Source organism: Puma concolor, chromosome F2 (genome assembly GCF_028749965.1).
Source record: "Puma concolor isolate L17-30 chromosome F2, mPumCon1.1.hap2, whole genome shotgun sequence".
Lineage (NCBI taxonomy): Eukaryota > Metazoa > Chordata > Mammalia > Carnivora > Felidae > Puma > Puma concolor.
In genome coordinates, this window is record NC_141684.1 from 58,649,966 (window position 1) to 58,673,526 (window position 23,561).

Here is a 23,561-nt window from a genome sequence, read left to right on the forward strand (position 1 = left end):
AGAACAGGGCTGGAAAATAGAAAGGAGCAGGAATGAAGAGTGACTGCTCATGTGTATGGGGTAAAGAAAACCACCTAAAATTAGATTGTGGAGATGGTTGCACGACTCCATGAATATGTTAAAAGCCATGAGTGAATTTTATGGTATGTGAAATGTATCTCAATAAAGTTGTAAAGACAAATTTACAAGTCAAGCCATACTAGTTATTCTCTAGATTTTAATGTTTGACAGTAATAAAATTCAAGCTTTTTGTTTATTTTTTTTAATGTTGGCAAGATGTTTTATTACCAAAAAATCATTCCTAATCCAAATGAAGTACAAACTTGACCAAAGTCCCTACTAAACTTGCATATGCTTTTATGTTTTATATCCTTCCTGTTCCTGTCCATAAACAAAATTTAACTTAATTGTAATCGTGAATTAGAACATCGCTTGCATTTTGTCTTCATTATTTTTTAAAGGATAATGACATTTGGGCTTTGTAACTAATTCAAAGTCTTTTTCAAGTACAGATCATTAGTACCATTTGTGTATGAGTAAATCCAATAATGACTCCTCTCAAATAAAATTTTTGTCAAAAGTAGTTGCACAAAACTATGCAGGATAGAATGCTGAATGATTTAAAACAAAAACAAGATGTGAAAACTCAGTCTGAAAAAATGAGTATGGCAGGAGGGTAAAACATGACCAGAAAGAAAGATAAAAGAAATATTTCTTATCTCTGCTGCCTTTCTGTTGGCAGAGATGTGCCAAGAAGGGTTGGACTAAGATGCCAGGTCCATATCATGTTTTTCTTATGCCTGAAATCATGAAATTATTCACAGAGGGCAAGATTGCTTTGATCTTGAAACATTTCACTGCTAATATATTTCAGTATATTTTCAAGTATTAAATCATAACCATAAGTGAGTTTTAGATGCAAAGTAAGCATACAGATACCATTAACATAGTTTCTTCTCTCTTTTTTTAAATTTTTTTGTAATGTTTATTAATTTTTGAGAGCAAGAGAGACACAGAGCATGAGCAGGGGAGGGGCAGAGAGAGAGGGAGACACAGAATCTGAAGTAGTCTCCAGACTCTGAGCTATCAGCACAGAGCCCAATGCAGGGCTTGAACCCACGAACCATGAGATCATGACCTGAACTGAAGTCAGATGCTTAACCAACTGAGCCACCCACATGCCTCCGTAATTTCTTCTTTTGATTGAGTCACAAAAGTCTCTAAAAACAATTAATTATATTGAAGTAATTTTTTAAAAACTTATGTAAAATTTCTAATTAATATTTTTTCTACATACTTTTGACAGACTATGAATTAAGTATCTATATATCAAATGAAATTATCTAATCTCGATTAAAATTTGTTTAAAATGGGGAATTAAAAAATTTTGTATGGATGAAGAATTGAATTTAATTGTGAAGATAAAGTCTAAAATATGGAATTGTTGGCTATGGATAATACATTATATTTAATCCATATTTTATGTAAATTAAAAATACATTCAAAACATTTTTTTATTTGAAATTACAATCTGTGCTTATTAATTACTGAATCTAAGGCATATTTTCTAAAGTAGACATAAACAGTGCAACACTATCTGAAATCAACATACAAGCTTCCTTTCCTACATGTAGAATAATAATATATGCAATATACTTCAAACATTCATTGAGCATCCCTGTGTTTTTGTTATGTCAGTGTAGGATAGAAATCAGTTATTTGTGAGAAGTAAACATTTTTTAATAAATGCCAGAATGATCTTCCCTAATTCACATGAAAGTTTTGCAAAAGAGAATCTGTTAGAAAAAAAAAAAAAAAAACCTTACAAAATCATTTTATATTCAAGATCTCAAATTATTAAATTGATACCAAAGCCTCATGTTACACACATTGATTATTTTTCCTTTCTTCATAAATCAGTTGGTGATTTCCAACTTTGGAGTTAGACACTACATTTTATAATCCAAATTTATATTTTTCTTCAACATTGTGTATTTTTTCATTGTCAATATTTTGGTATTTTGACTGCCTACAGATTGTCACATTTATTATTTAACATGAAAATTTGTATTATTCTCCTAATTGCTTTAATCTTCATGTAAAGTCCACATCACTGCAGACAATTTTATAAACCATTATGGAGCTCCTGGACTTCCTTCGCATTGGATGACATTGATAAGGGTGAATGATAGAAGAATTTAAGCCATATTATCAAAAACCCTGCATGGCTTCCTTGAGAGCAATAGTGATACATTGTGTGGAATTTCATAAACCTGATCGTCATTTGCACTGCTTTGCACTTACTTTCCCCAGGTATAATAATATGAGGTATGTAGGTAAGCCTAGAAAGAATCCATAAAAGTTCAGTGATCCATTTACCTATTTAGCCAAGTTTCAGCCAGGACGCTAGTCCCCAAGAGTCACTTCTCACCAAATTCTCCCATTGATTTAAGGTTTGTGCTCTTCAAGGAGATAAAGAAAGAAGGTGAGAAATACACCACCTGATGTACGCACAGACCATGGTTTAATCACTCTGCTATCACACAGAGCATTTTGTCAGAGCTTTTCTCATTCCACAGGGATTTCAGGGGAACTGGTGTGCAGGATTCAACTCGAATTAGAAATCTAGATGGATGGGTTCTGGTTTCTTCTGAAACTGGTATGTTTATACTCATAAATTCATCACAGAAACCCAGAAAAAGAGAAGTTAAGCGTTTCTGTTTCTCTCTATTTTCTCAACTCCCATTGTTTCCTCCAGTATAATTTCTCTACCTGCCTGCTTCAAAGGCCAAGACTCAATGTGAGTCTACTCCTAAAAGTACTTCCTGGAGTGATCACCCTGCTTTCACCATCTACATTTTCATGCCTTTGAAATGAGATTTCTTGGAAAACAGCAGGCAGGCCACCACAACAAGGCAAACACATGAATATCTCATATAAGAATTTTTTTTTCCTGCTTGTCTTTATAGATCAGTTCATTTTTCTCTAACTAAAAAGTTATCTTCACCTATCTATATCTTGTACTTGGTTTCTGGGGCTATGTCCAGCCATTTCAAGAGACCATTGTAAAAATGTCACAGAAATATCAAAAACTCATTATAAATAATTTTTAAAAGTATTTTAAGCCTATTATTTTAATATTTCAAGAATCTTTTAAATCTATAGTTGAAAGTGGTTTTTATTATTTATTTTTTTTTTTAATGAAATTTATTGTCAAATTGGTTTCCATACAACACCCAGTGCTCATCCCAAAAGGTGCCCTCCTCAACACCCATCACTCACCCTCCCCTCCCACCCACCCCTGTCAACCCTCAGTTTGCTCTCAGTTTTCAACAGTCTCCTATGCTTTGGCTCTCTCCCTCTCCAACCTCCCTTTTTTTTTTTTCTTCCCCTCCCCATGGACTTCCATTAAGTTTCTCAGGATCCACATAAAAGTGAAAACATATGGTATCTGTCTTTCTCTGTATGACTTATTTCACTTAGCATAATACTCTCCAGTTCCATCCATGTTGCTACAAAAGGCCATATTTCATTCTTTCTCATTGCCACGTAGTACTCCATTGTGTATATAAACCACAATTTCTTTGTCCATTTGTCAGTTGATGGACATTTAGGCTGTTTTCATAATTTGGCTATTGTTGAAAGTGCTGCTATAAACATTGGGGTCCAAGTGCCCCTATGCATCAGCACTCCTGGATCCCTTGGGTAAATTCCTAGCAGTGTTATTTCTGGGTCCTAGGGTAGATCTATTTTTAATTTTTTGAGGAATTTCCACACTGTTTTCCAGAGCAGCTGCACCAGTTTGCATTCCCACCAACAGTGCAAGAGGGTTCCCGTTTCTCCACATCCTCTCCAGCATCTATAGTCCCCTGATTTGTTCATTTTAGCCACTCTGAAAGTGGTTTTTAACAAAATAAAAAAAAAATTTTAAGGTTATTTATCTTGAGAGAGAGAGAGAGAGAGAGAGACTGTGTGTGCACAAGCAGGGGAAGGGCGAGAGAGAGAGAGAGAGAGGGAGAGAGAGAATCACTAGTAGGCTCCATGCTGTCAGCACAGAGCCCAGTGTGGGGCTCGATCTCACTAACTGTGTGATCATGACCTGAGCCGAAATCAAGAGTCAAACACTTAACTGATCGAGCCACAAAGACACCCCCAAAATATTTTAAAATAAAGAAAAACAACATCACTGACCATCAGGAAAATACAAATGAAAACTACAATAAGATACCACCTCACACCTGTCAGAATGGCTAAAATCAACCGCACAAGAAAAAGGTGTCAGCAAAGATGTAGGGAAAGGGGAATCCTCTTACACTGTTGGTTGGAATGCAAACTGGAGATTCCTCAAAAAGCCAAAAATAAAATACCCTACCCTCCAGCAATTACACCTGTAGGTATTTACCCCAAGAATACAAAAATACTAATTCAAAGGGATACATGCACCCCAATGTTTATAGCAGCATTATCTATAATAATCAAATATGGAAATGTCCGAATATCCATTGACTGATGAATGGATACACACACACACACACACACACACACACACACACACACACACAGGAATATTACTCAGGCATAAAAAAGAATGAAAATTTTCCATTTACATCAACAGGAATAGAGCTAGATACTGTTAAGTGAAATAAGTCAGTCAGAGAAAGACAAATATCACATGATTTCACTCATATGTGGAATTTAAGAAGCAAAACAAACAAGCAAAGGGGAATAAAAAACATGGAGGCAAACCAAGAAACAGACTTTAAACTATAAAGAACAAACTGATGTTTACCAGTGGGGAAAGTGGGGGTGGATGGGTAAAGTAGATGATGGGCATTAAGGAGGGTGCTTGTTGTGATGATCACCAGGTAATGTGTGTAAGTGTTGAATCACTATATTGTACACCTGAAACTAATATTATACTGTATGTTAATATTATACTGTATGTTAACTGGAATTTAAATAAAAACTAAAAAATAAATGAATAAAAAATAAAAAAGAGGCCTTGACCTATGCTGCAATGTGAAGACTCAGCAAGAAGGCAACAGCCATGAATCAATAAGTGGTGTCTCACCAGACATTGAATCTCCTGGTACCTTGATCATGGACTTCCCAGCCTCCAGAACTGTGACAAATAAGTTCTTGATTATTATAAAGAAAAGAGAAGGGAAGGGAAGGGGAGGGGAGGAGAGGGGAGGGGGGGAGGGGAGGGAAGGGAAGGGAAGGGAAGGGAAGGGAAGGGAAGGGAAGGGAAAAGAAAAGAAAAGAAAAGAAAAGGAAAAGAAAAGAAAAAGGAAAAGGAAAGAGAAAGAAAAGAAAAAAAGGAAAGAAAAGAGAAGAGAAAAGAAAAAGGAAAGGAAAGGAAAGAAAAGAAAAAAGGAAAGGAAAGGAAAGGAAAGGAAAGGAAAGAAAAGAAAAGAAAAGAAAAGAAAAGAAAAGGAAAAGAAAAGAAAAAGGAAAAGAAAAGAGAAAGAAAAGAAAAAAGGAAAGAAAAGAGAAGAGAAAAGAAAAAGGAAAGGAAAGAAAAGAAAAAAGAAAAGAAGGAAAGGAAAGGAAAGAAAAGAAAAGAAAAAAGAAAAGGAAAAGAAAAGAAAAAGGAAAAGAAAAGAGAAAGAAAAGAAAAAAAGGAAAGAAAAGAGAAGAGAAAAGAAAAAGGAAAGGAAAGGAAAGAAAAGAAAAGAAAAGAAAAGAAAAGAAAAGAAAAGAAAAGGTGGTGTATATACATAATGGGATCTTATCCAGCCATAAAAAAAGAAGCAATGCCCACAATCTTGCCATTTGTGACAACATGGGTGGACCTTGAGGTCTTTATGGTAAACAAGTCAGAGAGAGATAAATACTGAATGATCTCACTTATGTGAAATCTAAAAAGACAAAACAAAAACAACCACAAGAAAAACAAGAGCATACGTACAGAGCACAGATTAGATTGCCAGAGGCAGGGGTGGGAAAATGGGTGGAGAAGTCAAAAGGTATAAACCTCTAGTTATAAAATAAATAAGTCACGGGGATGTAAGGTACAGCATGATGCCTATAGTTAATAATACTATATTGCATATTTGAAAGGTTCCCAGAGAGTAGATCTTAAAAGTTCTCATCACAAGAAGAAAAACTAACTTTGTAAGGTGATGAACGTTAAATACACTTATTGTGATCATTTCACAACGCATACAAATATAAAATCATTATGTCGTACACCTGAAATAAATACAACGTTAAATGTCAAGCATACCTTAATCAAACGCTTCAATTTTAAACTACAAAGCACAAATGTGGATACAAGTATCACTTCTAAAATTTGGATGACACTTTGCAAAGTCCAGAAAACAAGAGAGGGGCAACAGCCAGTTAGGGACATACTAGCGCCCCTCCCTCAAAGTAAAAACTCAGATTATCTTACCCATGATAATAAGAAACATGGAAATCTCTTTCTTAAATATCAGCCTAAACATAGGTTTTAGATCTCATACGATGTTAGCATTAATTTAGAATTTATGTATAAAGTAGTCTATAACATGTGGTTGAGTCTTCTAAAAGTCCTAAATTAGCAGTGGAAGACAGGAAGAGGGGCTGATGGCAAATGAACCTCCTGAAGGTCCTTTTCATGGTCGTGTAGAAAACATACAATGAATGCCTACTAAATACAAGGTACTGGTGACACAGCAATGAAGAAAAGCAGCCATCTTCCATGGGACTCATCTCCTACAAACACTGGGAAAAAAATTAAGAACATGGAAATGCTGTCATTATTATTGTGACTTTCCCTACCTATGTCCAGCTGCAGTGAATCTGAGATTTCCTGAACACACATGTTGTCGTGAGGGAGTGAAGAGTAGATCCACATGGCCCATCAAAACCACAGCAGTGCCATTCATCACTCCTCTGGGCATCTATAACTCCGAATATTCCTGACCAGACTCTTGTTGTAGGCTCAAAACTCAAGTCCTGACTATGTAGTTTTAACAATCACTGTCCTTCTTCACTTTGTGAGGGGTTTCCGCAGGCTCCTCTGTTACTAACTACCTCTTCTTGCTTGGATGAGAACATTTTAAGAAGAAAAATCTTTAAAAAAAAAAAAAGGCAAATATTTATAATTTTTTTTCCCCAAAAGAATTTGGTCTTTAGCCACAAATATGACAAATAATTTTAATGAGCATTAACTAAAACAACATCAATGTATATTATATGTATTATATATACTACATGTAATATATTATTATATGTAATATTAATTGTATTATTTTCTTTGAGTACTAGAATGAGTGCAGATTTCACCTGATAATCAATATAATCCAAAAAATGTATAATTTCAGCCAAGGAAATATAATAAAGCTCCAACTATGTTTTCTATACCATGACAAAAAATCAAAAGCTATTTAAATAAATCAATTCTTATGAAGTATTCCTTAGTTATAAACCATATTTATAAGAAATGATTATCCAGTTTATTCTCTTCTATTCTCCTTTAATTGAGCCCAATAAAGTTATATAAAAGCCAGTTGTTTCTTTTTATATTGGCACATTTATTCTAAAAGCAGTCAAAGATATATGCTCAGAGAATTATTTGATACTGCTTGAAGTGACATGGAAGAGGGATATATATAAATGTGGATCTATTTTTATGAAAAAGAAATGCTTTTATATGGAATATTTATGCTACAATTGAATGTTAAAAATAGCAACTGTGGAAGATGGAGAAAAATAAAATCAAATTCAATATGGATGTAATAAATCCACAGCAGAGAGTGTTCTCGAAACTGTGAAGCATTAAGTGGCATGGACTCTTCCTTAAGAATATATAATCTAACAGAGGTACAGGGTAAATATAATTAGTGTTTATATTAATGAAGCCAGGTGACATAATGGTAAAGTCATATAATTATCAGATGCCATAATATCACAGAAACAAAAAGAGAAACTTAAAAATATAATTTAAAAGACAAATCAACAAAATCTTTTTATACCATAAGTTCTAAATACTAAAAGACCAAAAAAAAAAAAAAAATTAAGAACAAGGGGAAAAATTGGGACACCTGGGTGGTTTAGTGGATTAAGTTTCTGACTCTTGGTTTCAGCTCAGGTCACGATCTCACAGTTCATTGGTTCGAGCTCTGCTTCGGGTTCCACCTTGGGCTCTGTAATGGCAGCTCAGAGCCTGCTTGGGACTCTCTCTCTCCTTCTCTCTCTGCCACTCCCTTGCTTGCGCACTCTCTCTCTCTCAAAATAAATAAATAAACTTAAAAAAATAATTTAAAAAAGAAAACAGGGGAAATAGTGCCCTAAAGTAGAACCCAGGTAATATACTGTCCTATTTTCAAATGATAGTCTGGCATAGAGTACTTACACAAGAACTCCATATATAAAGAAATGATGCAATAAATAAACAATCGAATGAAGCAGATAGGTGCTTTAGTCAGTTAAGGGATTTTCAGAAGACCTGAATTTTACTTTTAAGGTCCACTTATCTCTGAAAGTGTTGCATTTTGGTAACAAAGAAGTGGAAATGTAGCAGAAAAGGCACTTGTTCACTTAAGGGAAACAGATTTTTAAAGCTAGAAGTCTCGAACTTTTATTTCAGGACACAATGCATAAGAGCAATGATGCCTAACAGACACAAGGGCTTTGCTTATTCTATGAACAGTTTCTAATAGGTATAACAGAAAGCAAAATAGACATATTAAAACCCATAGGCATACACAGACACACACATACACACAGAGACCATTTTCCAAGAGCACATTTCAGGGTTACAGAGAAAAGAAATCTCTAGTAAAAACTCACCATCAGGAATTTCAAACACTATCACAGCCTTCTGTGTGAGCATACTATGGCCAAAAGATGTATGAGGGTACTGTGAAGTAAGGGGCCCACTCCAACAGTCCATACTGAAGAGGAAGAAGAAGAAAAGAATAAACGGACCAGCGAGCAAGATGAGGTAAAATTTGGGGGCAAAGAGGGGGAGAGGCTAGAACAGAGATGAGCTACGCATAGAAAAGGTAGGTCTGAAGAACTACAAGGAAAGTGTACAAAACTGGATTGGGTGAGCTAAGAAAAAAAAGTTGGCAAAATTCATTTTCATTTCATAAGACTAAGAGAATAATAATCCTACTGCTAAATAACATTATAACACCCTGAGTACTGTAATGTAGTTTGAGGATGCCAAATTGAACCAAAATAGTTTGGAACTATTTTGAAATAGTCTGACATTTGAGATCTGTAGAATGATTCAAAATAAAAAAATACTGTGTGGTTTCAGCACTTACTGGTATCAAAATACTCCTAGTGAAATATTGACTTTTTATTAAGAAAATGCATTCCAAGTTTCCCCAGATCTAGTCTAATATTTCAAAGAGGGGCGATAGACTTTCTGCTACCAAGATCCAAAGCTGCTGATGACAAATGAGTCATCCTCTACTTTTACATCTATTCTCAATATCTGATTAGTCACCAGCTCTGTAAATTCTCTTTCCACAATGTCTTTTGAATCTGGACATGCTTACTGTTCCTACTATTTCCTCCCTTTTAGTCCTCATCATTTTTCCGTCTGTGATTACTCTGCAATTCCATCAGAAATTCCAACTTCCAAGGGGCGCCTGGGTGGCTCAGTCGGTTGAGCGGCCGACTTCGGCTCAGGTCATGATCTCGCTATCTGTGAGTTCCAGCCCCGCATCGGGCTCTGTGCTGCAGCTTGGAGCCTGGAGCCTGTTTCAGATTCTGTGTCTCCCTCTCTCTGACCCTCCCCCGTTCATGCTCTGTCTCTCTCTGTCTCAAAAATAAATAAACATTAAAAAAAAATTTTTTTTATAAATAAATAAATAAATAAATAAATAAATAAATAAATAAAAAGAAAGGAATTCCAACTTCCAGGGGCACCTGGGTGGCTCGGTCAGTTGAGCATCCGACTTCGGCTCAGGTCATGAGTTCATGAGTCCAAGCCCCACATCTGGCTAGCTGCTGTCAGCGAAGAGCCCACTTAGGATCCTCTGCCCCCCTTTCTCTGTCCCTCCCCCATTTGCACACTCTCAAAAATAAATAAACATTAAAAAAAAAGAAATAGACCTTCAATCTGCTTTTCTGCCTCTCCATTAGCATGCACCTGGCCTAAGCACTATGATCTGTATCCTAAAACATAGCAACCACTTCCTGATCATCCTACTGCTACTGGAGTCTCCCCACTTTATTTTTTACACTTGCAGGCCCCTGACTTGAAGTCCCTGGATGGCTTTCCCTTGACTTTCAGATAAAACCCCTCAGTATGAGCAACAATGCCCTAAATTGTCTTGCTCCCACCTATATTTATGAACTTCCCCAGAATCACTCTGCCCTCTTTCTCACTCTGCTTCAGGTCCATTTGGGCATTCTTTCTTCACCACCTATATCACCCAGTCTCTTTCTGGCCACAGAGTTTGTGCATTTGTTGGTACCACTGATTTTAAGGCCTTTCTTTTCGACTTCTGACAGAGCTGGCTCCTTCATCCTTCAGGTTCAATTCAAATGCCACCTGCCACAAGGAAGGTTCTACTGACCACCTGCTCCAGCTGGGTAGGCTTTACCATATCTCTCTGCTTATTGCATTGTAGTTTGTATACAAGATTTTCAAGACATGTACTGGAGAAGTCATCTAGAGGAAGGGACCACCAGTTGACATGTGAGCTAGACTGGGACGGTCAGAGGTTTCTAACCCACCCACCCCTCCTCCTTGAAATGTACTTCAGTCCTTGTCTCGAACTAGGACCCATTTCAAGGACACAGTGTCGATAGAGTGACGTGGTGTTGAGACAGTCTGTACCGAATACGTGCCTAAACCTAGTTTAAGGTCTCTGTGTAAACTTTGGATTTTCTGTCAGGCAGGTGCAGAGTTCCACTCCTTTTGCAGCCACCCAAGACGAGTTTTCTACGCAAGTCCCCTTGCTTATTAAAACTGCTACTTACCAATCTGTAATCGCCTGCCTCTTTGGTCTTTCTTTGCCCTCCCTGTGGAGGGGTGGGGGGCAGGGGAGAAATTTCAGATTTCACCCCCGGGAATTCCCAAGGCTGTGAGTCAACTTCCACCACTCTTATTTTCAAAGTAGTAAACGCACATAAATTTACATTTCAGCTAAAACCTGCATCCCCAGCCTCAAGCCCCACATCTGGCTCAACCTCTCTCAACCTCAACCTCTCTCAATCTGGCTTCTTTTGTTGTTTAGCTGCATGCTTCCAAAGAGTCTGCTACGTCTATTATTTCTTGATTTATTTGTTTGTTTGCTTTAGAGGTGGTCATATGCCTTTTTAAAATTTAAAATAAAAAGTTAGGTCTCTTATACTAACCAAACCCTTCTAACTTTTATACTCAAGTTTTGGTTTAAATTAATCATCATCATGTTTATACTATTATATACCATTATACTCTTATTATATTATGTGATATGCTCGGTTGAGTCATGTAGTGTACAATGACTATAGTTAATTTTTATATTTTTTGTTTACCGTAGAGTTGATTGCTTTATCTTGTCATCTGCTTAATATTCTAAGAAACTATGACCAATTTATCTATAGACTTCACCAGAAGTATATATTTCATCTTGATGTTTACAGATGGATTTATCTATTCTATTTTTATGTGGAGACATCACTCTGCTGTCTTATGGCATTTTGACTTCATACTATTCCTTGATGCCCCTCTACTGAAAAAAGAGAGAGAGGTGATTTGTCTTCTTAAGCCTGTATTTTCCCCACTAGAACCCAAGTCTCCGTGGGGTAGAGGCTTTCTCTTGCTCACTAGTGCTTCATGAATGAATTGAACAGTACTCAGAACCTAGCAACCCATCAGTGAATATTTGTTCAATGAACTCTGAGATTCTCTCTCTTTTTTTTTTAAGTTTACATATTTATTTTAATAGAGAGACAGGGAGAGAGAGAGAGAGAGAGAGAGAGAGAGAGAGAGAGACAAGGAGTGGCAGAGAGAGAGGGAGAGAAAGAATCCCAAACAGGTTCTGTGCTGTCAGCCAAGAGCCCATCACAGGGCTCAATCCCAGGAACCCTGAGATTGTTACTTGAGCTGAAATTAAGAGTCTGACACTTAACTGACTGAGCCACCCAGGCGGCGCCCCTGAACTGTGAGATTCTTGCTATTGGATCCTTCCTTGACACCAGAATATCCTGCTTCACATTGCTCTGGTTCTCCATTGTCTAAGGTTATGTTTGTGCTCTTTAATCTGCCCTGCAAAGCTGCAACTCATCGGTCAATGTATCATCCTCTTCCCATTCACTCTGAGCTCTTCACTTCAATCACACTGCAATTCAGGTCATTCTTTCAGCACATCTATTTACATTTGGCAATGCCTTGCCCTGTTCTATATGGGAGAACCTGGGCTGACTCTTCAATTTGTAGATTACATAAAACCATATTCTTCAAGATCTTTCCAGATCTTGACTTAGAGCTCATCCTTTCTCCTCCTTTCATGCCTTTTAACATGGCTACTCAAATTTTGTCCACAAAACACATTGGCACCACCCAGAAATTTGTCTCAAATGCAGAATCTGGTCCTGAAAACAGATTTATTGTCTCAGAATTTACATTTTAGAAAGAGTCTCAAGTGACTGACATGCCCACTGGCATTGAGAAACATGTTTCAGAGAACCTTTTTGGTTTATGTACAGTTTGTTCTCCATTCCCCACCTGTAAACTATGATGTACTAAATGGAAAATTCTTATGGATCCAACTGTCCCTAAATATTAGCTTAGTTTCCTGGCTTTTGGCAGTTTCTCAGTAAATATTTCTCAAAGGAAAGAAGGAAGGAAGGAAGGAAGGAAGGAAGGAAGGAAGGAAGGAAGGAAGGAGGCAAAAGAGGGAAGAAACAAGAGACCCTGTCTTAAACTCAAGCTCAGGAGGCTGAGTTAACCCTAAAATTTGCCTGTCGGCTGTGGAAAGATTAGAGGAATGCCAGAGATTGCTGGCAACTCACCAGAAGCTGGGAGGAGGCAAGGAAAGATTCTCCCACAAATTTGAGAGGGAGAATAGCTTTGCAAACACCTTGATTTCAGATATCTCTCCTCAAGAACCATAAGAAAATAAATTTCTGCTGTTTCAAGCTATGGTTCTGTGGTCCTTTGTTCTAACAGCCTTAGAAACTACAAATTTGAAGGCTAATTTCCCATCAGTAGTCCTACGAGGTGATGAACAATCTCCTTGTTTTGATTATTTTTCCATGGGACTGTTCCAATTCCAGGACTTTGGCATCAACTGCTGGAACTATTAAATGATTCATTAAATGCCATGCCAAACAAAACTTTTGGTATTTTGGTACATTTTAAATGTGACCGGTAGAGAGATTTATTGTCAATTAAGCAATATCACATATCATTTCACATTTTATTTTAAAATAGTCTTCTTCCATGCAGTTGTTTAACTGCTAACATTTTGTTAGAACCAAGTTTTGTATGTCTGGACTTTAGCTGTTGGAAAATAAAAATTGAAACAGCCAACCAAAAAATAAATGGAGGCACAAAACCATCTTCTGTGGCCTGCTGTTAAGTCTAGAAATATCTTATTCTGTCAGTGTGATTTCATAGCAGGATGAAAAATGTCAAAAGTGAGGATGACAAATCAGTCTAGTGAGGAAAAATGACTCTTGGACAAGAGATGTCATTTGTCATGATTGCCATTTGACTGCACTTTCCCCCTCTTCTATTTCATATGAATGCAATTTTGCCATTAGTTTTAAATTATCTTAACTGCACAATGGCCTTATCATGAGAATTGTATTCTCTTTCAAAGAGTTTTGTAAAATGATAAAAGTTTCAAAATTGAACTTAATTTGTGCATTTCAATGAATTTTTAACAATCATCAATGCTTAATTTTTATCAAATATTGCCAATTTTTTTTAACCAAGGGGTCATGTTTTCCAAGATATAGGTAACACCATGGCTTTAAAATTTTTTTTCAAAACTGACACAGCTGAGCACAGCTCTCTGAGCCACTGCATAATACGGATGGTAATTAAGCCACAGCTTCAAGGTTGCATGGGCACAAGACAATTCAGCCTAATGAAGTATCGATCGACTGCAGTCGAGGTAAAACAAGTTGACATTCATTTAGAGGTAGCAATGTGAATATACCACAATGCCACCAAAGAAATAAAGGGAACAAACAATGAGGCTGAATTTTAATCTTGCAAACACAATTAAGAATCTTATTTATAGCATGCTGCTATCACTTAAACTAAAGCTAATTGCATACTTACTGCCCTGACATAAGATACTTAAATCAGCAGAAATTATATATCCTTAGCATAATGGCAAAAAGAAAAAGAAAAAGTGCAGGAAGTTTAGTGCTTCAATTAGAGAAAATACTAGTGCCTTAGAAAACTATACTGATGAAAGTGTTTGAAATAAAATTTCTCATGGAGTTTTCTGGCATAATTAAGCTTATCTTAGGTTGCTATGAAGAGTGATGCCAAAGAGTAAAATTCAACCTAGATTAAGCAAACTTTTATTGAGAGTACACTGTTTTCTTCTCAATATTTACCACTTCCAATGGGAAATGATAGACACTGATGTACAATTGAATATAATTTACTAAATATTGTTTTACTTTTAGTTAGCTGATTTTTTGTCTTAAATTGATAGCTTTTTCAAAAATTTTTTTCAATTTATTTAAGCTGAAAACAAAAACTGTTCACCCATTTCTCCCACCCTTCACTTCTTGCAACTACCAACATGTTTTTTGTATCTATGAGCTTTTTTTTAAAGATTGCACACATAACAGAGATTATATGACATTTCTCAGTCTGACTTATTTCACTTAGCATAATGCCCTCCAAGTCCATATGTGTTGTCACAAATGGCAAGATGTTATTCTTTTTTTTTAATGAATGAATAATATCCTATTTGTTATGTCTTATCTTTCTGATGATAGCCATTCTAACAGTTGTGACATAATATCTCATTGTGGTTTTGATTTGCATTCCCTTGATAATTAGTGATGTTGAGTACCTTTTCATGTACCCATTGTCCACATGTATGTCTTCTTTGGAAAATGTTGAGATCTTCTGCCTATTTTTTAATAGATTGTTTGCTTTTTTTGTTATTGAGTTGTATGGGTTCTTTATAAATTTTGGATATTAGCTCTTTATCAGATGTATGAATGATAGTTCTTTATATATTTTAGATCTTAGTTCGTTATCAGATATATGATTACAAATATTTTCTCCATTAGGTAGGTTGCCTTTTCACTTTTCTGATAGCTTCCTTTACTGTGCAGAAGGTTTTTAGTTTGATGTGGTCCCACTTATTTATTTTTGCATGTGTTGCTATCGCTTTTGGTATCAGATTTAAAAAATCATCACCAAAATATATGTCAAGAACCTTACTGCCTATGCTTTCTTTTAGGAGCTTTATAGTTTCAGGTCTTACTTCTTTGTCATAAATTAATTGACCATATACGTGCAGGCTTATTTCTGGACTCTCCATTCTGTTCCTACGTGTCTGTTTTTATGTCAGTGCCACACTGTTTTAATTACTATAGCTTTGTCGTATAGTTTGAAATTGGGTAATGTGATACTTCCAGTCCTTTTTCTCAAGATTGTTTTGGTTATTCAGTGTCTGTAGTTCCAACAAATTTTAGGATTGTTTGTTCTATTTTTGTGAAAAATACCATTGGAATTTTGACAGGGATTTTAATGAATCTGTATATTTCTTTGGATGGTGTGAACACTTTATGTAGGTATTTTCTTTTTTTAATTTTAATTCCAGTTAGTTAACAGACAGTGTTATATTAGTTTCAGGTACACAATATAGTTACTCGATAGTTCCATACATCACCAGTGTGGACATTTTAACAATATTAATTCTTCCTATCCATGAGCATGTAATATCTTTCCATTTATTTGTGTCTTCTTCAATTCCTTATTACTGTCTTGTTTTCAATATACAGGTCTCTTACCTCCTTCGTTAAATTCATTCCTAGGTGTTTTATTCTTCGATGTAATTATAACTAAATATTTACTGAAATGACCTTATTTGCCCAGAAACAAATTTCCAAGGCCATCATTAACAATCACATAAGGGAAGATTAGCATTTCTCAATACTAATATTTAAGTTTCCTTTTCAAATAAGCACTAAACTTACAGTTAACTAGTAAGTAGAGCCATCACATGATATATTTTTAAACTGTCACTAGTATCAAGAATTCTGGAGATATATTGTAGTCATGATTTTGACAAACATCAGGTTTTATGATATGATACTAAACACTATTTTTAACAGTATAATGAGATAATACTCATAAGTAAGATATTTGGCCATTTTATGACAATTTATAATGATTTCTAATTTAATATATGCATTTAAAATATGATTAAGCATTAGGAATAATTGTATTAAACACTTTCATAATGAAATATTCTTAAAAATGACATGCTTTCTACTCAACAATCTGTTGGCATATAAGAAGCATCTAAAATTCTATCATATATTATTTGTTTTAGTATTTTCTGTATAATTTTCTTTTAATTTAAAAATTTTTTTTTTCAACGTTTATTTTATTTTTGGGACAGAGAGAGACAGAGCATGAACGGGGGAGGGGCAGAGAGAGAGGGAGACACAGAATCGGAAACAGGCTCCAGGCTCTGAGCCATCAGCCCAGAGCCCGACGCGGGGCTCGAACTCCTGGACCGCGAGATCGTGACCTGGCTGAAGTCGGCCGCTTAACCGACTGCGCCACCCAGGCGCCCCTCTTTTAATTTTAAATAAATCAGAAGTTGAAATATGTTGTCCAATACTCTCAATGACATTAATCACAAAACTATTTATTAATCTAGTATCTGGTACCACCTGAGTGTATCATTCAGTTAAGCATCCAACTTTTGATTTCAGCTCAGGTCATGATCTCACGGTTCATGAGTTTGAGCCCCATCTGGGCTCTCTGCTCTCAGCACAGAATCTGCTTTGGATCCTCTGTCTCCTTCTCTTTCTGTCTCTCCCCTGTTCATGCTCCCTCTCTCTCAAAAATAAACATTAAAAAAAATCTAGTATCTGAAAAGTTCATTTTGTGATAAATGGAGTCTTTGACTTACATCTGCTGCTGTAGGCTACTGACTTCAATAAACAGTCCAACTTTATATCTTTGGAGAAAACATACTTACTACAAAGTCTACTTAGAGGAGTCTTTCAATCAAAGACTTCACATAGGAATTAAAATTCAAAATGTATTTATGCTAGTCATTTGACTCAACATTACTGGCATTGTATAGTTTTCATAAGTTGTATTCTCTCAGGAAAATTACACCCAAATTAAAGAGATAGTGCTAACATGTATAATTATATTACAGACCTCAGGCAGTTGGACATTTCCTTTAAAATACTGATAATCGGGGCGCCTGGGTGGCGCAGTCGGTTAAGCCTCCGACTTCAGCCAGGTCACGATCTCGCGGTCCGTGAGTTCGAGCCCCGCGTCGGGCTCTGGGCTGATGGCTCGGAGCCTGGAGCCTGTTTCAGATTCTGTGTCTCCCTCTCTCTCTGCCCCTCCCCCGTTCATGCTCTGTCTCTCTCTGTCCCAAAAATAAATAAACGTTGAAAAAAAAAAAAATTTAAAAAAAAAAATAAAATACTGATAATCATATCTTAAGATCCACAAAAATTGCTCAACTTGTTTAGGAAATAGGGCAACATCTTTAATGATTTTTTAAAATTCAATAATAAATTATTTAAGTGTTCACTTTTGTGACATATATTTCAGGCTTGTCACATCTAATTTAAATTCTGTTTTTCTTTTGAGTTGTCTCCAAATAAAAAAAAAAACTTATTTATTATAAGATGTTTTGTCAGATAGCTATAATTAATATAGTGTGTTAACAATATTTAAGCATTACATAAAAACAATGCTGTGATTTCTATCACTATATGAATTAGTTACTACATAAAAAACAAAACAAACTTAATTTTACAATTACAATCAAATTGTTTTCTAATTTCCATTACACTGTCCTGCATTATTGACAACAGGGTAAAAAAAAAAACACATTGTGTTTACTTATCATGCATTTCTAGAACTATTAAAATAACACAAATAACAGATGGTGCAAAACAACATCTTTCTAAATTTGTTTATAATTTTTAAACGTTCTCTATATCTCCCATTATGCTACATACAGTTCTCTTTTGCTTATTAAGTAGTCAATAAATGTTTGTTAATGCGAATTTTCTATTTAAAGTATTTAAAAGTCAATTATGTCAACTTAATTCTAAACTCAAGGTCATAAAGCTTAAAGGTAGTTATGAAGTCTTCAGAAATGAAGTTTTATTTAGCGTGAGGTGGTAAAATATCACACGGCAGCAGTTATTTACTTAATGATGATGCTATTTACCTAACCTTATGCCTCCTGGAAAATGGCATTTTGTTTTTTCTTTCTTTTCTTGACCATGTTAAATAACATAATACATAACTCTTGATATTGATGTTCTTAAATACTTAAGACAAAATGGGAATATGATTTTTATGGCTAGCTGATTGAGGGAAAGAAACAGAACAAACGCTCTTTGTGTGTGCATGTGTTTGTATATTAACATACAGTGATACACATTTCGGCACACTCATAGACAAAAGCTGATGTAGACATCGAGGTATGAATGTTTGCAATGGCTACCTACTTATGTCTTTGTGCACACTGGGTAATTTCACTTTGTTCCTTTGTCCCACAGCTTTCCTAAACTTATATTAATAAGGTGGTATTGGTGATACTAGAGTCTAGAAAAAATGCTCGAAATGAATCATCATACATATACAAGGCTTATGCTAAAATGATGAACTGATATGGGGCATTGGAGTTTTATAAAATAATTTTACATTAAAAATGTAGTCCAGGGGCGCCTGAGTGGCCCAGTCGGTTAAGTGTCCGACTTCAGCTCAGGTCATGATCTCACAGTTCGTGGGTTCCAGCCCCGTGTGAGGCTCTGTGCTGACAGCTCAGAGCCTGGATCCTGCTTCCAATGTCGTGTCTCCTCTCCCTCTACCCCTCCTCCATTCACACTTTATCTCTTTCTCTCTTTCAAAAATAAATATTGATATTGAGCAACTTTTCATGTGTCTGTTGCCATCTGTATGTCTTCTTTGGAAAAATATCTATTCATATTTTTTGCCTACTTTTTAACTGGATTATTTGCTTTTTGGGCATTGAGTTTGGTAAGTTCTTTATATATTTGGGGTATAAAAAAGGTCATGGTTAAAGTGTTTATTGCTGTCACTGTTGAGAGAATAAAGCAAAGAATCTTGTGAGTGCTGGAGTGAGTATTTTGTCCACATTCCAATTACCAATTGAATATGATGCTTTTGAAGGACTACAGCTGCAAGGATAAAATGTGGTCTGAATCACCAGAGCCAGTGATGAATAAACTAGATTTAATTATAAATAATTTCTTCATTCTAGGTGACTGTATATTTCTTGACTCAGAGTTAAAAAGTGTTTCATATCACAAATCCCTAGCTTATGTATATATTTAGTTATTCATAAGACCCATCATGCATACATACGTAACTTATGTATGCCAACCAGGCATTTATATACTGGTATGTGGGCTAGGGAATGGAAGAAAGAGAGTTCTCTGAGGCTTGAGAGGACCTGACCACCCTGAGAAGGACTTAAAAAAGTGGACACAGAGTCTATGGATGGCAAGGGTGAGATGGAAGAATCCAGAGGGTCTTGGTACCTGCAACATCTGGTCTCTCTCCCCATTTGTGTATCTCTCATTCCATTGTTTCCCTAATCCCCTAGAAATACAATCAAAGTCTCAAGTGGAGAGTTGTGAGTTTGGCTAATAACAACCTATTATAAACCTTATTATTTATACTACATATATCTACAGTATCGAAATAAATGGCTGATAAGATGTGTCATGGTGAAATGAATGTTTGTTTCAACAGAGTGTGCTTCATCAGGTATCTATTTCAATATTATTTATGTTATCATCATTTTGACTGATAGCCTTTTCTTAAGACAATTCCTACCTAAATATCCAACACACCAATCTAATTTTAGGTACGCTAATTATTATGACTGGTTTGAAGATAGCTTTGAAAAATCTCTCTCTCTCTCTATCTCTCTCTCTCTGTCTCTCTCTCTCTCTCTCTGTCTCTCTCTGTCTATCTATCTTTCTCTCTAGCCAAGTTTGATGATCTGGGGTTATCTGTTTGAAAGCTGGTCCATTCTACAAGTTGGGGTCTTAATTTAACTAACAAATTTATCTGAAATGATAAATTTGTCAGACCATGAAAAGTAAATAAATGTATCTTAATTAAATCAAATATGATATGTCTTAGAATTCTTTAAAAAAAGTAGAAAATGGGGCGCCTGGGTGGCGCAGTCGGTTGAGCGTCCGACTTCAGCCAGGTCACGATCTCGCAGTCCGTGGGTTCGAGCCCCGCGTCGGGCTCTGGGCTGATGGCTCGGAGCCTGGAGCCTGTTTCCGATTCTGTGTCTCCCTCTCTCTCTGCCCCTCCCCCGTTCATGCTCTGTCTCTCTCTGTCCCAAAAATAAATAAACGTTGAAAAAAAAATTAAAAAAAAAAAAAAAGTAGAAAATACTGCTGTATTTAACTTGTATTTAAGATATAATTTTCTGTTACTGTTTTCTATCCCTTTCCTAAAATAATTTCTTTCTTCTTTCAGCTGCAGAGCTAACATAAATTGAAAATCAGACATGGAATCTAATCCTATGAGTTCCTAGATTAGAACATAAGTTGGATTTACTATTTAAGAGTTAGGATTCTCATTTGGGCACAATAGAAGGCTGAGAAATGGAATGAGTTCATTTGAAATAATTTAGATGGTTCTGAGTATTCCAAATACATAAACTCCACATAAGATATTCCTGCCTCATTGGAAACACTGTAATAACTTTACCTGAAGTAAAGGAACCAAACCTTTCAATAACTTGATCATTTCTATTGACAAAAATCCAGAGAATATGTTTGTATGAATTCTGGAAATGCCAGATTAAGCATAGAGAAACATAATTTTAGATCAAATTGGATTTCTCATTATGAATGATTTTATGCAAGATTCTTGATTTATTATGAAACTGAGTAATTGGAAGTGATTCTCAATTTAGCTTTGAAAGCTGGTTGCCCTGTAAACAATGGTGACCTCCATAGAATGAAACTGAGCTATTGGAAATCCCTTATTTTAATGTAGAGAAAGAGAACAGAAAACATTTGAGATGAGAATGTTAAAAGTGGCTTATTATGTACAAAACACTCACCTACCCTCTAGGTATGTCCCTAAGAGCATAAAGCATATTGAAAAATTGGAAAACACATGGCTAGGAAAAGCTACAATTGCCCTCAAATTGCTGTAGATTTTGTCTTCTGTAGATAGCTGATGCAGGTCAGAGAGACTAATGCTATTACTGAAATGGGCTTCCAGACTTCACAGTGATAGTGGAATCTGGGAATGGCAGAGGCAAGGTGGTGGAAATTAACTACCTCAGGCCACATGGGTACAGATACCAAAATGGGGGTCAGAATGAGAATGTTAATCAGACGGGCATCATTAAGGTGACCAACTGATCATGTAACCCCTAGAATTCCAAGACAGGTAACACATTAAATCTTATTTTAGTAAAAATCTGAAAAAAAAACGTAAATCGATAAGTGTTAAATTGAGGCGTATCTTGAGTCACAGTAATGAAGAATCACAGCTCTTTACCAAAATCCCAAGCCTAAATCAGTTCAGAGACAAGAACCTCATAAATGAAGGGAAAGATAGGACTCTTAAACAACATCCATCACAGCTATGCACTGCAAGTATTCCTACTAAGTATTTCCGAAGGTACCTGTGACCATTTATAAAGATAATTACAAATTAGGGCAATAAAAATAACTTTGAACATCTAGGTAATTATTAGATACTGTTTTTGAGCTCATATTAATCCCTGGGGTCTAGATAGCTATGTGGACAACTAGTTCAGGTGAAGGCTTGTGGGAATGAGAAATAAAGGGAAAACTTCTCCAGGTGTCTTCCAAAGTGTATTAAATGAGTCCCTGAAATAATTCTGTATTAATTTCTCAAATTCCTGAATGTATAATTGGAATAGATATATTCAAGAGTTAGCACATTCCTCACAATGGTTCTCTGTCCTATGGAATAAAACCTCTCAGGATTGGAAGAGCTAGATAAAACTCCCTCCAAAATAGCAACTAAATGCAAAACCACATCTTTGGGGGCAATAACATAAATTAGCACCATCCCCCAAAACTTGAAAGATACAGAAATGAAGATTCCCATTACATTCCCATTTACCTCATTGATTTGGCCAATGAAAAAAAAAAAGTGGGACCATGAAAAATAATAGTAGATTTTCCTAAACTTGATCAGATAATTGCTGCTTTATCATGGATGTGTGTGTATGTGTATGTAAAATATATTTTTGATACTTAGAAGAGCCTATAAAATAAATAAGTTCAACGAATAGCTTAAAACTACATACCCATATTCTCAAACCACATCAAGAAAAAATAGTGTGTTTTGAAACCCACTGTGAGTCCCTTCCCAATCGTTTCATTTTTCTCAGCTAGGAGCAACCATCATCTTCAAATTTATGTTTAATATTCCCTTGTTTTAGGGCACCTGACTGGCTCAGTTGGTGGAGCACACAACTCTTGATCTCAGGGTCATGAGTTTAGGCCCCACATTGGGCACGGAGCCTACTTAATAAAATAAAATACATTTTAAAAATTAAAATTTGCACCGACAGCATGTATAATATTCCCTTTTTTATCTTTATGCTTTTATCCCTCACATATGTGCCTTAAAAAGACCTACTAAAGCCACGTATGGCTGCATATTTTCACTGAAGTCTAGATTGTGCAGTAGTTCAGGTGCCTAAACGTCATTGTGGTCTTTTTGGAAAAATGAAGTTATAAGTCAAAAGGAAATATATGAAAATCTGTAACAAAGAGTGATGTTATAATCTCATGACTTGCAACCGATGATTAGCTATAGAAAGTGGCTGAGTCAACGATTTTAGCTTTTCTGAATGTTTACAATAGCTGTTTCTTCGGAATTCAGTAAACAAGGTCATGTGTGACTACTCAAAAACATAGAGCTCACCAAAATCACCGTATTTGGCAACATTACAGTATGATTCATGTGCAAAACGCCGAGAAGAATTATAGGAAGAAGCAGAGTGCTCTATTGTTTCTCCTTCTAACTCATCTTGGCCTTTTCCAATCTTCAGGTGAGGTTATAAAGGAACAATTCTGCAGGGTGAAAAAGGTTCCCTCAACTAGCCAAGTAGGAAGTCATGAAGAGGAAGGAAGAACTTTACCAACACGCAGTCAAGAAAAGGTAACAATCTGAGTCTGTTCTTGAGTTAAATGAAGTAAGTAAAGGTTAAATTAAAATATTACTTCTTGCAACGACTAGCTATTGTTAGGTAAGATATTAAAATAATAATCATAACAATTATAATAAAAATAAAATTAAAACACATTAGAGACTTACCAAAAACCACAAGGATTACCTACAATAATTACAGTAAGAATTTGCAGAACCAGATCCAAAAATTGAGGGAGGACAAAAGTGA